Below are 15,236 nucleotides of genomic sequence, written 5' to 3'. Positions count from 1 at the left end.
TTAAGGATGTTTCTTATCTGCCCAAAGAACAGAAGAAACTTTAGGCAGTACCTGCCAACCCTGGAAACAAACATGGATTTTCCACAACCTTTTTCTTGCTGTCAGTAAAACCTGCAATTCAGAGCATGTGCTTCACTGCCTGATTGCAAAATAAAACTGTCTCACTCAAAGAGAAAGCTGCAGCGCAAATGTTGTTTGCCCTCTGATATGGAAGCATGAATTTCTCTGGATGTAGCAGTTGCCATGGTCACAAAGCAAACCAGCCCAGCCGAGGTGAATCAAACTCCCAAGTACCACCTTTCCTTTGCCAGGCGGGGGGATGCTATGTGCACTGTGATTTTCCCTGGATGCTTCCACAACAAGCACTCTAAGTGCAATTGCAGTGATGTCACGGCAAATACGGTGTATTTAGAGTGCAGGATCTGAGAGAAACTGCAGCGGGCTGAGGTCGTGCCCTGGAAAACAGAATATTCCAATCAAGCTTTTCTCCTGCACAGGGAATCTTTGAAATCAGGATCTGATCCTACTTGTTTGCTGGAACAGGAGGTGATACAGAGGGGTGCAGCCCATCGGTGTCAGAAACCACGAGCATTACTAACACATGTCCCGTTGTATGCAGAAATACAGCAGCGGTCCTACTTTCTCCACTTTCTTAGCACTTACCGAAGAACAAGTACCCAATAAAAAAGTAATTACAATAATTTAATATAATAAAATCTATGACAAATACAGCAGCAATGTGAACGATGGTATTTTTCTCACCACTCTAGGTTGAAATCAAAGCCTTCAGTTTAAAAACCAAGTGTATCTTAGATCCAGAGGAAGAATGAGAACAACATGCAGAAGTTCCTTTTTACAAGTGAAGGTAACGGAGCCTTGCTCTACTCAGATATGGCTTGGTCTTCACAGAACTAAAATTACTGATTTTCCTTTCTGAAGATGGTTAGGAATTCGGGCCTCTTCGTGAGGCAGTTCACTCTTAAAATATCCTACCCTTTGGCAAAATAAAATTGTACTTGCTTGTGCCAGTGCTACAATTTTTAAACGTTAAACTTCAGCTAAACGAAAGCCAATTTTCACCCGGACAACTGGAAATACTTTTTTTCTCTTAAGGCTTTCACCTTGCCTAACTTCAGCCTAACTGGTAGGTGTTAGTGTAGCTCAGAAATATTTCTTAGTAAAAGGAATTTGTAATACTACATTGTTATCATCCTGACAGACTGCACAGTTTTGCTCAAACTGAAACCTCATCTCAGGAGGAAAACCACATCTTAAAAATGGAAGTTTCTAAAAATTAAGAAAAAGCTGAAGAATAGTGGATACAGTGAAAATGGATATGCACCCTGATTTCCAGCAGCTATACACTTTCTACACGTTTGTCCTACAAATAAATTAGACATAATATTGTGATTGCCAGTAATAACATGGACACAGCTACCTGCTTGCTTAACACTGTTTGTGCATACCCACATACTGTAGATTAAACGGTCTTCTGACTTACTTCCACTTGCAGTGAAGTATTTCCCTACTAACCCTTTATGGCTGGCTTGTTTTTCACCATATGTATTTACAGATGTTGCTTCAATAGAATCAAACCCTGCAGTTAAACTGAGATGCCCCAGCCAACCACCCACAAAGTTACCTAGTATGTTCTAGTATTATATTTACAATACGGCAAAACTAGTCAAGACATAATAGCGTGAAAAAGGCACAAACAACCCCACACTGTAATCTTCCTGAAATGTTTCAAAATTTCTCCATTTCAGCCTCTTTTTATCTTTCTTTCTCTTCCATCTCGTACCTTCTGCCTGCTTTTCTGTTCTTTCTCTGATTCATCAATCTTTCTCTCTCATTCTCAGATCAAAGTCGAGAATATTAGTTCAAGCTTGGGGAAGGTGGGTTTTCAGTGTTAATATTCCTCACTCAAATCTTTGGATTCAGTTTACAACATTTGAAGACCATCATACACCACACACAAAGGATACAAACACTTGAAAAGTTTCCTGTCTAAATAGGACAAAGTAGGCGCTTTACTTGGGATCTTCTGAGATCTTAAGAATGCAAAGAAAATGAATGTCTTTGCACATCACAGAACTTCCCAAGGTTTCCATTTAATTTATAAGCCTGATGATTCTCAAGAAATTGAAGTGTGCACTTACGTTGTAAACAAAATACTTCAGATAGAATCGTATGAAGAAAGCAAGAGAGAAATCTTCCTCAAAGGATAAAAAAAAAAAGTAAATAAGGAAAGAATCTAGATCCAAACTTACACCTTCCATTTTTTAATCTAGATAGAGGATACTGATAAGTATTTCATGAAACCAACCATTAATGTTGCTATTGCTATCAGTATTACACAAAGATACTTTGATATTACAGGGTATCCCAGATTTTATGAATGACTCTCTGACTCAAGATATACAGATAAATTAAAAACAGGTACTTTACAGTGACTCAGTGAATTCTAGTTACACAAAAAAATAATTTTGAATGAAATTACTACATTTGGACAACGGGTACTTTTTCAATGCCAAATCTAATGGAGAAGGTCGAGAGACTCATCAAGACTAGTCAGAAGAGAAGGTTGTTTTTTCACCACGTTTTTTCTGCCAGCACATCATTTACCATAATTTTGGAAAACTGAATATTTAAGACTTGAAACAGACCATCTGAATATGATTTATTTTCAACAATTCACAAGCAATATGAAACAGGCCAGAAGTCTTATTTTCCTCATTTTTCCTTATGACTGTTTGATTATAGCAGAAATTCAAGGGACAGCTTTCTTACTAAGAAGATTAAGTCAAGGATACTAATCATTTGGCCTGTTCTTTAATGATAGAAACTAACAGTTATGGCCAAGATAAATAATTAAATAGCGTAGTCCCTATGGTTACTCGCAAGCCCACATAGAGCTATAACTTGACAGGGTATCAGCTTGAAGACATCCAAAAAAAACCAATGTGCTGTGGATGGTCTTGTTCAGAAAACACCTTTTCATTCATCTTACAACATGGAAAATAAGAGGAGGTAAGATTACAATCCAACAAGTCGGGTGCTAAGAAATAATTCAAGCAGATGGCATTTATAAAAACAAAACAAAACAAAAAACAACAACAAAAAACCCCACAACATACAGCCATTAGAAGAAAGAGCAAGCAAATATTGCTGCTTACCAGAACGGCAGAGGATAAATGACACAAAGAACTCTAAAATCTTTGTTTGAGACCAGCATGGTTGTATTACATGTAATCACATCTCTTTTAATCCATGTTATTTATATTACGCATCCCAGGAGGGCCACCAACACAAAAATCACTTCTCCAAGGCTTAAGAAAATTAGGTCATAGAAGATCTTCCTACCTCAGTATGGAAATGTGAAGATAATGTAGCAAGATCCAGCACCAGTGAGTGGAGATGGAGTGATGGTTCCTATTCAGACTGGAAAAAGCTGGTACAAATTCTCCAGATCAGCGCCTGCAAAGGAAAGAATATGAAGCACATAAGGAATACTGAAGACTTTGGAATAACACACCAAAATAACCACAAGTTTGTTCATAGCATAGAGTAAATAATGTATTTTTTTTTTATTTGTGTTTGGCTCAAATTCACTCGACAGTCCTTATTGTTCTACCTCTCCTGTGACGGCAAGTTGACCTACAGCACATTTATATGATCGGTACATTTTGCAAGAGAGCTGCACTTTCCCGTGCACTTTTCAGTGCACTTCCCAGCTGCCTGGCTTAATATATGAACAATTGCATCAGCTACACATATGTGGCTGTGCCAATGGAAAACCTGCAAGTTTACCTGTACCAAGGCCTCACTCTGACTTGTCTGTCAGCAAAGAGAGGAGTTCTGTGGTCTCATTTTTTTGTTTTCACCACTATAGCTCAGCACTGCTAACAAGCAAGGGAGTAGATGCATAAGGAATGAAAACAAATACAATTAAGAGTTAGGAGAAACAACTGGATTCAGGACAAGCCTTCACCTTCCCAAAAGAAAGAACGACTTGCAGCGCACAGTTCAGGCACCTGGAGGGATGGCAGCACAGAAGGTGGGACGTGCTGCTGCAGCCTAAGGCAAGAGACCGCAGCGAGGGGACCTCTTCCATTTCCCCGCTGTTCTTGTTGCACTCACACCTCTGCAGTTGCTGTGGACTTACAAATGGGAGTTTCAGACACCCGGTTTCCCTCTTCTCTATTTTTTACTCTTCTGTCTACCTTCTACATTTGAATGCATTTTACCATTTTCTTTCTTTCAGAGTCTTGTTTAACCACTTGGACAGAAGGGAGAGAAAGCATGCAGAACTCTAGCATGGGATAGAGACTGAAAGCCAAGCCAGCTGATGTTCGTATCATTATGGGATCGGTCTGCAGCAGAGATTGCAACCTGCCAGCCTGCAAAGCCAGGGCAGGAGTGTGCTGCTGGTGCTGCCTCTGTCTCACCCTGACTGGAAGCGAGTGGTGCACAGCGGCACAACCATGGGGCGTGGATGTGTCCGAGGCACTGCAAGTGAAAAGTGAAGATGGCTCTGATTCGAGGCTTGGGCTAAACATAAACAACAGAAGAAGGAAGCTTTTTGAAATAAAAGATACCTTCAGAAAAATGGAAGTTGTTTCCAAACAATGAAAATGGAAAAGGGCATAAATCTAACAAGTGAAATCAAGTAAAACCATGATAAGGCAGAGCCAAAACAGATCCTGAAGAACAATTGTTAGAGTTATGAGAACTAATAAAAACTTTACAAACACAAAAGCAGGAAGCCTGTCAGTCACCCAGAACAGCTGATAGATAATCAAGGCGTAAAGGGAGGAATTAAGAAAGATAAGGACACAGCAGCAAAATTAAATTAATTCTTTGCACTGATGTTCGCTATGGAGGAGGTCAGGAAGGTTCATATACCAGAGTAACAAATCACCAGAAGCAGACAGGACTTCCTCAGGAGTTTTAAAAGAGCTCAAATGTGAAATTGCAGAACTTTCTTTCCTTCTTTCCTTCTGCTTCCTTCCTTCCTGAGAATTGGAAGGTGACAAATCCTTCAAATGAACTTTGGGAGTGATCATGGGAATTATAGACCAGAAAGTCAAAATTTCAGAACGGGCAAAATGGTAGAAAACAGTAAGACAGATCTGAATTGGTAGCCATGAGTGAGCACGGTGTTGTGGGAGGAGTCACAAGGCCAAGGGAAGATTCGTCTGTATAAATCCAAGTTGTCCGACAGAGGCAACAGCCCCGCTAATGCGGGTGATTTGGTCTGATACAGTGGAATCAGCTTTTCTAAAAGCTTTGCTAGGACATCCCTCGCTAAAGATTCTTAAGGAAACTAAACTGTCACGGAGCACAAGGGATTAATCTTCCTGTGAATTCCTGATAAAAAGATAGGGGAAAAAGGGTACAAACAAAATGTTAGCAAGGGAGGGGAGCAGAAGATTCTGCACTGCTCCAGCATACTCGTAAATAATCCAGAGAGAGGAGATAGCGAAGTGACACAGAGATAACACAGTTAACACACGCAGTTTTTCAGGAAAGTCAAATTTAAAACTAACAGAGAAGAGTTCCTCAAAAAACTCACAGAAATCAGCGACGGGGTGATAAAATGCAAGTGCACACCCCTGGCTAAAGAGAAAACTGATTTTAACTAACGGGGAATGCTTTACTTGCTTGAGTAAAGGGCTTGACTTGGGAAAACACTCGATACTGGCAGCATGTGGACTAGTGGGAGAGGAAAGGTTAAGTTCTAAGTCTGCATATAATTTTTCTGCTCATAGAATAGCATCCTCCATCCTCAGGGAATCCTTAGAGGAAGAGCAGAGAAACAGAAAGCTCAGGCTTCTCATTTTGGCCATATAACAGGATTAATTACTTGGACTTTGGCAGATACTTTGAGGATAGATTCCCCCAGTCTCAACAGTGGTAGTGGAGATGAGACAACAGTCCTACTGCTGCTACCAGATTAGTTACAGGAGAATACATTACTCTGTCCTCTGACAGATTAGATGAAAGAAATATTTCTTTTCCTGAAGGCTCTGCCACACATGGGAAAAATCCCCCTCACTTCTGGCAGAATGGGGAGCAAACACCTCCCACCTTTGGGAATTGTCCTCCAAACTGGATTTTCCTCCCAGCTGGAGGAAATCCCTTTTGCAGGGCTGGGCTGGGGTCCTGAGGTTGCTCTGAGCGGAACAGCACTGGTGGGCAGCGCTTTGCTCAGGGGCTGGGGGCTCGCTGTTCCTGCCCCCAGCTTGGCAGGAGGCGCACGGCTGCACGGCTTCCCACGGCCCACTGGTGGTGCCGGGGGTCCCCCACCTGCGGGGAGACGGGGGGAGAGGGGGCAGGAGCAGAGAACAGTTCTGGCCCCACGCACACAACTGCCTTTTGCAGAAAGAGGGCTCTGGTGGGAGCAGGGCTTTTCCGTACGCGTGGACTTGTCCGCTCCTCTCTTGGGGCTCGGGATGAACGCAGCAACCCCTTTTGCCGGGCTGCGACTGAGTCGGGGCCCTCTTCATCAGCAGCCGCTGTGATTTTACAGCAGAGCAGCCCCCGTACAGCAAGCGCGGAGCATCTAACAATGCAGGCGCTGAATTAACCCGGAGGCCTCCTCGCCGGCACAGAAACAAAGCGCGTGGCGAGGGCCGCGGGCGGCGGGGAGCGGGCGGCGGTTGCTGGGCACCCTGCCCGCCGCGGGGAGCAATGCGGGCAGCGTCCTCCTGCCTTTGTGCCGGCCGCCGGGCACGGCGCTGAAAGGCGCCTGGACGCGCTTTGTCTTGCTGCGTGCCCACATACTGGGGCCGCTTGTTTTCATCTGATCACAATTAGCACCATGCTAAATGCCACGTGCCCCGCGCTAATTCGGGAGGATGGGCACGTCACACTCTGCCAAGAATTACAACCAGCCACGGATGAGAGCGGGGCATGCCTGCTCTTTCATTAAGCTTTTGTTTCACGAGAGAGGGCTCGAGGACTCTCCTTTTTTGCCAGTAATACCGGCGGAGGCGCTGGAGCGTGCGGAGGCCGTGTGGTTTGGCCTCCAGGATGTGTGTGCACGTGAAAGCACAGCACACCGGTGGATCGTTACCACTCCCTGGTTTGTGGTGCCTTTCTGGCAAATTAAGAAAACTCTGCCATCTCCGAGGTGCTGAAAATCCCGAGGTGCACCTGTGCTACACGCTGGTGTGCAGAGCTCGGCGCATGCTGCCAGACCAGAACAGGGACCGCTGTCCCTCTGCCCGCACCCCGAGCGCCAGGACTCGGCATGCAGTGTCGCCCCGCGTCCTGCCCCTCGCCCTGCCTCCATAAATATTTGCAGGGCAGGGGGCTGCCCAGATTGCACTTGTCTGATGGTATGTAACATCGTTTTCAAAACCTGAGATGAAAATGAAGCAAAAATAAGTAGTTTCACTAATAAAACAGAGCAGTATCTGATGGGCCCTGCCCTCCAGCAGCCAGCCCCCCAGTGCGCAGCTCCCCGCGGCGCCTCCGGCCCGGTGCGCAGGAGCTGGAGGAGCACAGGAGGGAGGGAGCGCCCTAGGGGCACCCTGGGGGCACCCACTGGCCCCCGCCGGCTGCCAGGGGGACAGCCTGCTCCTGGCCTGCTGCCTTCAGCCACCATTCAAACGCTGCTTCCCGGATCAGCATTAGGAACTGTGGAATCCTGAGTAGGGCCAAATTTCCCTCCGCAAATCTTGGATATTAAGCCAGTGACATTCCCAACATTTTTGGGTGGTGATTCCCACGTTCCTGATGATGGTCAACATCTGCCATAAATGCAGCAGTCTGGCTTTCGAAGGACACTTAGCCCTCCTCAAACTGGCCCGTTTTCAATATCCAGATCATCGTAACCTGTATGTGCAGACCATCGCAAAACCTCCGTAGTTCAAACAAATTACATGGAAGATGTTGTGAATTACTGAATTTGTCAGATTAACAGTACAAGAACAAACAGTTCAAAAAAGACAATGCTTTAATGCAATTTAATGTATTTTCTTAATTGTAGCTTGATTCTTATTATGCTAATTCGTAATGAATTATAAACTGTATTAGAAATCATTGGTAAAACAACAATAATATTTAGTAAGCCTAGAGAGTTGTTCTGCTTTTGTTTTTTCTTTAACACTTCATCACTTATGCGGATAGTCATATACTTGGCTAGACCCTTGTCCTCATGTAGCAGGCACACAAACATCGAAATACCAACAAGTCTTCTTTCACTCAGCTAATGAAGTCATTTTGTTGAGCTCTGGGATTACTTTCTGAGGAGCTACAGGAGGTGTGCAGATCCTCCACATAACCTGCGAGGCATTCCTGCAGGCGGCTGCATGTGCGTGTGCTGCTCTGCTTCCTGCTGTCCTCTCACAAAATGCTCCAAGGAGGAATCAGGATCGCTCCATTCTTTGCTTTGTGACAATGCTGTGGTGGCATGAGAAGAAGATGGACCGACAGACAGTGACTGATGACAGTAGGGAAAGAGACACTGTCGACACCTCAGGGGGGAAAGGTACCAGTACAGCATTTCAACGGGACATCTAATTACTACGAGGCTGAGAAACTTGGGGTTATTTGGCCGAGAGAAGAAAAGGCTCCAGGGAGACCTTACTGCATCTTTTCAATAGTTAAAGGGTGCCGACAGGAGAGGTGGGCTGGGACTCTGTCGTGGAATGCAGTAACAGGACAAGGCGTAATGGTACATTAATAGTTTTAAATTAAAAAGGGGTGGGTTTAGATTAAATATAAGGCAGAAATTCTTCATGATGAAGGTGGTGAGGCCCTGGCCCAGGCTGCCCGGAGAAGCTGTGGGTGCCCCATCCCTGGCAGTGCCCAAGGCCAGGCTGGATGGGGCTGGGGGCAGCCTGGGCTGGGGGCAGGGGTCCCTGCCCATGGCAGGGGGTGGGACAGGGTGGGCTTTAAGGTCCCTGCCAACCCAAAGCATTCTGTGGTTCTATGATTTTTAATCCTAGTTTTTATCCCTTAGTGTGTATAACTAATGAGGTCTGACCTAGAGAGGGTGGGTTGGGCGTGCATTTGACTCCAAGAACTGGGCATTTGATCTGTAATTGTTTTTCAATGATTGTATCTTTTTCTGTGTTATTGCTTTACATGACTGGGTTTTGTACAATATTGAAAATCAATAAAAATGCATGAAAAAATGTTTTTTCTCCCCCTTAAAAGTTAAATGATCTTGTTAGGATTCTGGCACTGCTATTTTAAATCGGTTAGCCTGCACTTTCCTTCCCAAGCTTCAGGACAGCGGCGGATTACCTGCACTCTTCCCAGCTGCAAGAGCCCGCACTGCAGGTTGTTTGAGGATGACCAGAGGGTGCTATGAGACGAGCCCATGTCCCCAGCCCAACCGAGCACAGAGCTGCACGCTTACAGCCCCTTCTGCTTCGAGCAAGCCCAAGGTAATACTGCCCATGTTACCATCGACGCTTCGGGGTGTAGCGATGAACGCAGACCAAGGAGAGAAGTTACGGCAAGAAGTTACAGCAGAAGCCTGTGGCAGGAGGAGTCAGTGCTCCTTGCCAGTTTCATGCAGTTCACGTTGCCCAGACTTCCTTCTGCACAGCTTATCAGTACCAGAGAAAGCAAGCACTCTTACAAACAAGTGTCACCAAAATTGCTTCTTGTTTCCTTAGTTATACAACAAACCCAAGTAGAATAAAAGTGGGGGGAAAATAAAAACAAAACAAACCAACAAACAAAAAACCACCACTCTTTACTTTCAAATCCAGATTAGGATTGGGATATAGATGCTACACGAGGTAATGAGCGTGATGAGATGAGAATAGGGCAGCTACTTAGAGAGATTAAGGGATTCACTGCAGTGTAATTGAAAGGACCGATAGCCTCATTGTGACCATTAATAGCTAAAGGAAAAGGAGCCCAATCTGCTGTAGCATTAAGCAGCAAAACCATCCACAGATAATAGTGTCCAGAGAACGATACAACTGGACAAAAGGCAGGAAACTCGCAGTTACATGCAACAGTACAGGGCATTGCAATACTGGGTCACACCGACCCTTGACTCTTCCACATTTCTGATTTTGTTTCCCAGTGTAACCTCACCACATTTGGGCACAGAGAGATGTAGAATGACTTTTAGTTTTGGTTAGATGACTGACCGTAAAAACTGGACCGTGGAAGAACTGCTACATATTAAATGGAAACACCTTTATTCCTGAAACAAAACTAATAAAATAATTGTTTTGATTAGAATATTTAGTTTGTTGCAATAAAATCTTTAATTTCAGACTGATTGTCAAGAAAAAGGAGAAGAGAAGAGAAGAGAAGAGAAGAGAAGAGAAGAGAAGAGAAGAGAAGAGAAGAGAAGAGAAGAGAAGAGAAGAGAAGAGAAGAGAAGAGAAGAGGTTACTTCAAAACAATTCCAAAAGCTTTTTAAAGAAAAATAGAAAAAACATTTCTGTTTTCCTATTTTTTCTAAAGCATTCTGTTCAACTGTTTGTCAATTTAACACAGTTTTACAAACTACTTAAAACTGTTTTTCTTATTTTTTTTCCTTGAGAATTATTTCCACGTATTTCCTGGGTCACTGTGTGAGCCTGCGTACCCACGTTTACCTCGGGAGCGGCAATCCACTTTCCCTGCACATCTGAGGACATCTGTTCCTTTGTGCTAGGTTATAGCAATGGACACATCACTGGCCATTAGTATTTTACTTATATCTCTAGCATGTATCCAAATTCACGATACGCATTTGATGAAAAACCAGTCCTGGATATATGCAGCAGAGACCCGCGCACACGGCCGCGCACCGCAGCAGGATTTCGGCCGTGAGCCACCCTGGCTGCTGCCTGCCCATCACCTTGGCACCACACACGCCTCACACGTGGGACCCCTTTCTTCAGACCATTTCCTTGAAGGAACTTTCTACAGAGCAGCATTAAGTCACAGTGGATTTACAGCACTGCACACACTTTGCCAAAGCCTCATCTGGTATAAACACGCACACGTCTTTTACAGTTAACATAGTTTTGTCACTTTAGTCTACTGATAGATCTGGCTCCACAGCTTGGACTTCTTCAAGAATTAAGGTCTTATATAAACATATAATTTAACTTTACTATAGTATAATAATGATTTTTAAATAACTTTGTAATATGTTTTATAATCTTTTTAAAAGTGCATATTATTGTACTGTCACAGTTTAATTCACCCTCTAACAGCCCAGTCAAAGCAACAGATACGAAGGTAAACACAACCGAGAAGGTACAGAGTGCTAAGTGGCCCCTTTCCCAGGTTTATAACTTGCTTTTCCAAACTGCCAGCTGCTCAGTAGACAAGCCGCACTAATTGTGGGACAATTTATGTATTTTTAAACTAAAATATTTTTCAGTTAAAGCAACGCACAAATTATTTATTCATTTGTATTTGCATTTAAATAGTTGAAAAATGTCCAAATTAACTGCTTTGAAATTTGTTCCAAAATTTCCCCCTAGGCTGTGACCTTGTGAACAAGTTTAATCTTAAAGCAAATTGAAAGAAGGGTTTCTAACTAAAACATCAAATGGTTTTGAATGTGTTTTGCTTCAGAGAATTGACTTATTGTTTTGCGAACTCAGCTAAGCATGCAGTTTGAGGACTAAAGTTTGGTTTGCAAACACGGTTGTTTTACCAAAATCTAGTGTTGACAACTCAAGATTTTATTGGAGAGCTTTAATCTTATGCTATTTGGTGGGTTCCCCAAAGCTCCTGCTCCTGGGCTCACCTAATAATGGGACAAGCTCAGCCTTCAGTTTAAAAAATGTTTCCAATTCTCACGGTTGTGGTGAAAAGTATTACATGTTAGGAATCGGAACAGAAATGAAAATGGGAACTACGTCAGTTTGCATAATATGTAAATAATTCTGTCAGATCTGAGGTTTAGGGAGCTCAGCTCATGGCCATGACGGTACTATTATTTCACAGCACCCCAAACCTTGGGCTGCCTACAGCCTACGTACACATAGACCTACAGCCATTTTTGCACCCAAGGCCAGATGGCAGTACCTCAAGACACCAAGCTGATGCCTGACCAGTGAGATCAAATGCCAAACACCATTTTGTTACGGTTCTTTTGGTAAGGTTAACTACATGAAAATGGTTCTTCCTTCTTTCTTTGTCATAAATCTGGTTTCTGCAAACATCCAGAAGAGTAATTCATTGCACTTGTCTTTGGAAGGAAAACTGCTGAGAAAGAAGAGAGAAAACACATACACTGCTCTGACATCTCGGCCAGGAGGAACAGGCAAGGACGCAGCAAGGCAAGCGGCTTCCTGACAATCTGCCCTGCTCTGTCTTCCCAACCACCTCCCACGATGAGAGGGAGCTCCTCTGCTCAGTGCAGACTGTGTTCCTTTTAGCAATAAAATGAAGAAAACAGATGAAAAAGCGAACTATTAAGTGTACAGAAGAGGACAAAAGTGAAAAGAGTTCAGCTGTCAAATCTTCCATGGAATAGAAGCATAACTAGAGAAGTAGCCAGGAGATTTGTTTTATTTAAAATTTCTTTAAAATTATTAGTAAAATTCAGTGCACCTGACTATGTCAAGAGGGGGTTTGGGCTTCCTAACGGAGCAACCAGCTCGACAGCTTACCTACAAGCACTTGCCGTTTGAGTGCTCTTAACTCTGCAGACCTTTGGATGGGGATTTATCTCAGCTTTTTGGCCCCGCGCTACTCTGAACCCTTACGAACTGGTTTGTGGCACGCGACGAACAATCGTCCGTGTCCTTGCAGAACCTGAGGCCGGAGCTGCTGGCCCAGTAAGGCCCCGCAGCCGCGCAGGCCCACGCAGAGCCCTGGGCCCGGCCACGCCACGGCGCCTCGGCTCGGGGCGCCTCGGCTCGGGGCGCCTCGGCTCGGGGCGCCTCGGCTCGGGGCGCCTCGGCTCGGGGCGCCTCGGCTCGGGGCGCCTCGGCTCGGGGCGCCTCGGCTCGGGGCGCCTCGGCTCGGGGCGCCTCGGCTCGGGGCGCCTCGGCTCGGGGCGCCTCGGCTCGGGGCGCCTCGGCTCGGGGCGCCTCGGCTCGGGGCGCGGCGCAGGAGGGCGGCTGCTGCTGCTGCTGCGCGCTGCCGCTGCACCGAGCACGCACTGCCTCCGCTGCGTGATACAATGGATCAGTAAATGTGCTGCTGAAACGGAGGTGAAAAGGAGCTGTCATGCTGTGCACAGTATAATTGCTATTTCTTTTATATTATTAGAAGAGTGTGTGATTCTCTAATAAAACCTTTAGAGAAAACATCCCAAATCCTCCCCCTCCCCAAACACATCAATTTATATAAAACAAAACCAATTTACTAACATATGCAAAAATATTAAAACAGAGATCTAAAAAAAAAAAACATTAGGCACTTCAGCTACGTGTAAATAAGGATCAGTTTATAAACCGAAGGTAGAAAAACAAATTAAATGCCAATCAGGAATGTCAGAACTGACTGGTAATTTCTGTGGCTGACAGGGAGAACGCAAGCAGAGGTCCTGGCCAACCCCTACGGCCAGCACACAGGGGCAGCATTAAAACACTGCCCAAGCCTCCACTGCTACCTCAGCTCCTTCTCATTGCAAGGTCTTTGGGTCAGAGCCCTCCACAGAGGGAAATCTCCGCTCCTGCCGCTTCTCCAGGCGCACAGGAAGCACATGCTCAGAACACCTAGGACAGAAAGATTTTGTGGGGGAATGACTGCGAGCTGGGGCAGCGGGTGGGGTAGCAGGGGGAAGCAGCACTCGGAAATAAAGACCTTAAACTCCTCCCAGAGGAAGCCTGCAGCACATGCATAGCTAGAGATAAGGTGACCTCACCTTCTCCCCCCTCACTCGTTCCCAGAGCAGTGCTAAACTAACTGCACTGGCCACCTACCTACCTGTTTACCCCTCCTCCTCTTTGAAGTCATACATTGTTTTCATTTTAATATTCTCAAATTCTTGTATTTTTTCCATCCATTACTTCAGCTCCCTGCCCAGCTGCGTGAATTGGCTCTCGGACTGTATATGTCTTTACATCAACAACAGCAGCAGCAGCAGGGGTATTGCTGTACAAAAGCAGGCACCAAGAGCCAAGATTATGTCTTCAGTATCTCACAGGCTCATGCAGTGCGTATATATCTTCTGTAAATAACCCTCAGTTTTCACATGGATTATTTAGACTTTCTGATGAAACTGCAGAAATGTCAATGCGGAGCATGAGCACCCAATCAGGCAGCAGCTCGCTGACCCCTGCCCTCCTCTTCTTCAGCATGACTGCTATTATCTTCAAGGGGAAAAACCCTCCTTGTCTCTTGTTATACCTTTTTTTATGATCTAGGATTCTGTTAATAATGACTCCGTGTTACATAAAACAGATACATTAATGTCACCAAGTCCCAAAAGTACTGAATCAAGCTGACTCCTTCAGAAAGGAAGAAAGTAATAGATACAAGCAAGGGGAAGCCTTAATAAGAGCGCAGATCCTAAAGACGGGAAGAGCTCCACCAGATCGCTTTCTCGCTCCTATTTGAAATGGGGTATTTAAAGGGACATGCAGCTAAAGAAGATCAGAGTCTTGGCAAGGTAACTGTGAACACACCATCAAAGTGAGCAAATCAAACATGTGATTCTAGGTGGTGCTGTAAAGGGATGTTCACCCTATTAAACTTGCATCCCAGTTGCTAATGGGGCAGGGAGCTGGAGAGGCTGGGCAGCCCCGCAACCTGGCCCTCACCTTTCATCTCAGGAATAAAAGTGCTGGCTCAGACCAACATCTCTGGAGAAATAAGTTGCCTGGACCTGGTTTAGTGGAAAAGTAGCCACCTCTTTGACCCATGCATATGGCTGAGACTGTTATTCCTCCTGTACAGCTGGAGCAGATGTGACAATTAAAAGCGACAGCCAGACATTGTTAGTGCCAGACAAATATTAAAAAAGAACAATAATCTCTAATCAGAGGTATGAAGATATTTAGTGGCAGAGCTATTAATATCTGAGAGCTTCAGATCTTGAAAAGAAAACCCAGGACAGCCTGGTAAAGGCCATCTGCTATAGAATATAATGCAGAACAGTGCTGTGATCAGAAGGAAACATTGGCAGCGCTCACCCAGATACACAGTACACATCCGAGCATCAAAAGAACTGTGAATTATATCCAGGGAACATGAAAATGGATTAACAAATTTGTAAGTACTCTCTCAAGTATTTGAAAGAAAGAAAAACAACACGAGAAACTATCAGATCTGTTGAATCCTGTTTGGCCAGGCATCAGGACTTT

General features: G+C 44.7%; 1 protein-coding gene across 9 annotated transcripts in view; it reads right to left on the bottom strand.

Moving 5' to 3' along the window:
• The window catches only part of ZFHX3 (zinc finger homeobox 3), a 623,242-nt gene that overhangs the window by 255,718 nt on the left and 352,288 nt on the right, over window positions 1-15,236 (bottom strand). For all 9 annotated transcript variants that reach the window (XM_083851816.1, XM_083851809.1, XM_083851814.1 and 6 more), the window contains one exon: window positions 3,364-3,477. The gene's annotated coding sequence lies outside the window, so the exon portion shown is untranslated. The remainder of the gene's footprint in view (window positions 1-3,363; window positions 3,478-15,236) is intronic.

The sequence above is a fragment of the Anser anser genome, assembly GCF_964211835.1.
Source record: "Anser anser genome assembly, chromosome: 11".
Lineage (NCBI taxonomy): Eukaryota > Metazoa > Chordata > Aves > Anseriformes > Anatidae > Anser > Anser anser.
The sequence above is the reverse complement of the archived record's forward strand: the minus strand, read 5'-3'. Positions and strand labels throughout refer to the sequence as shown.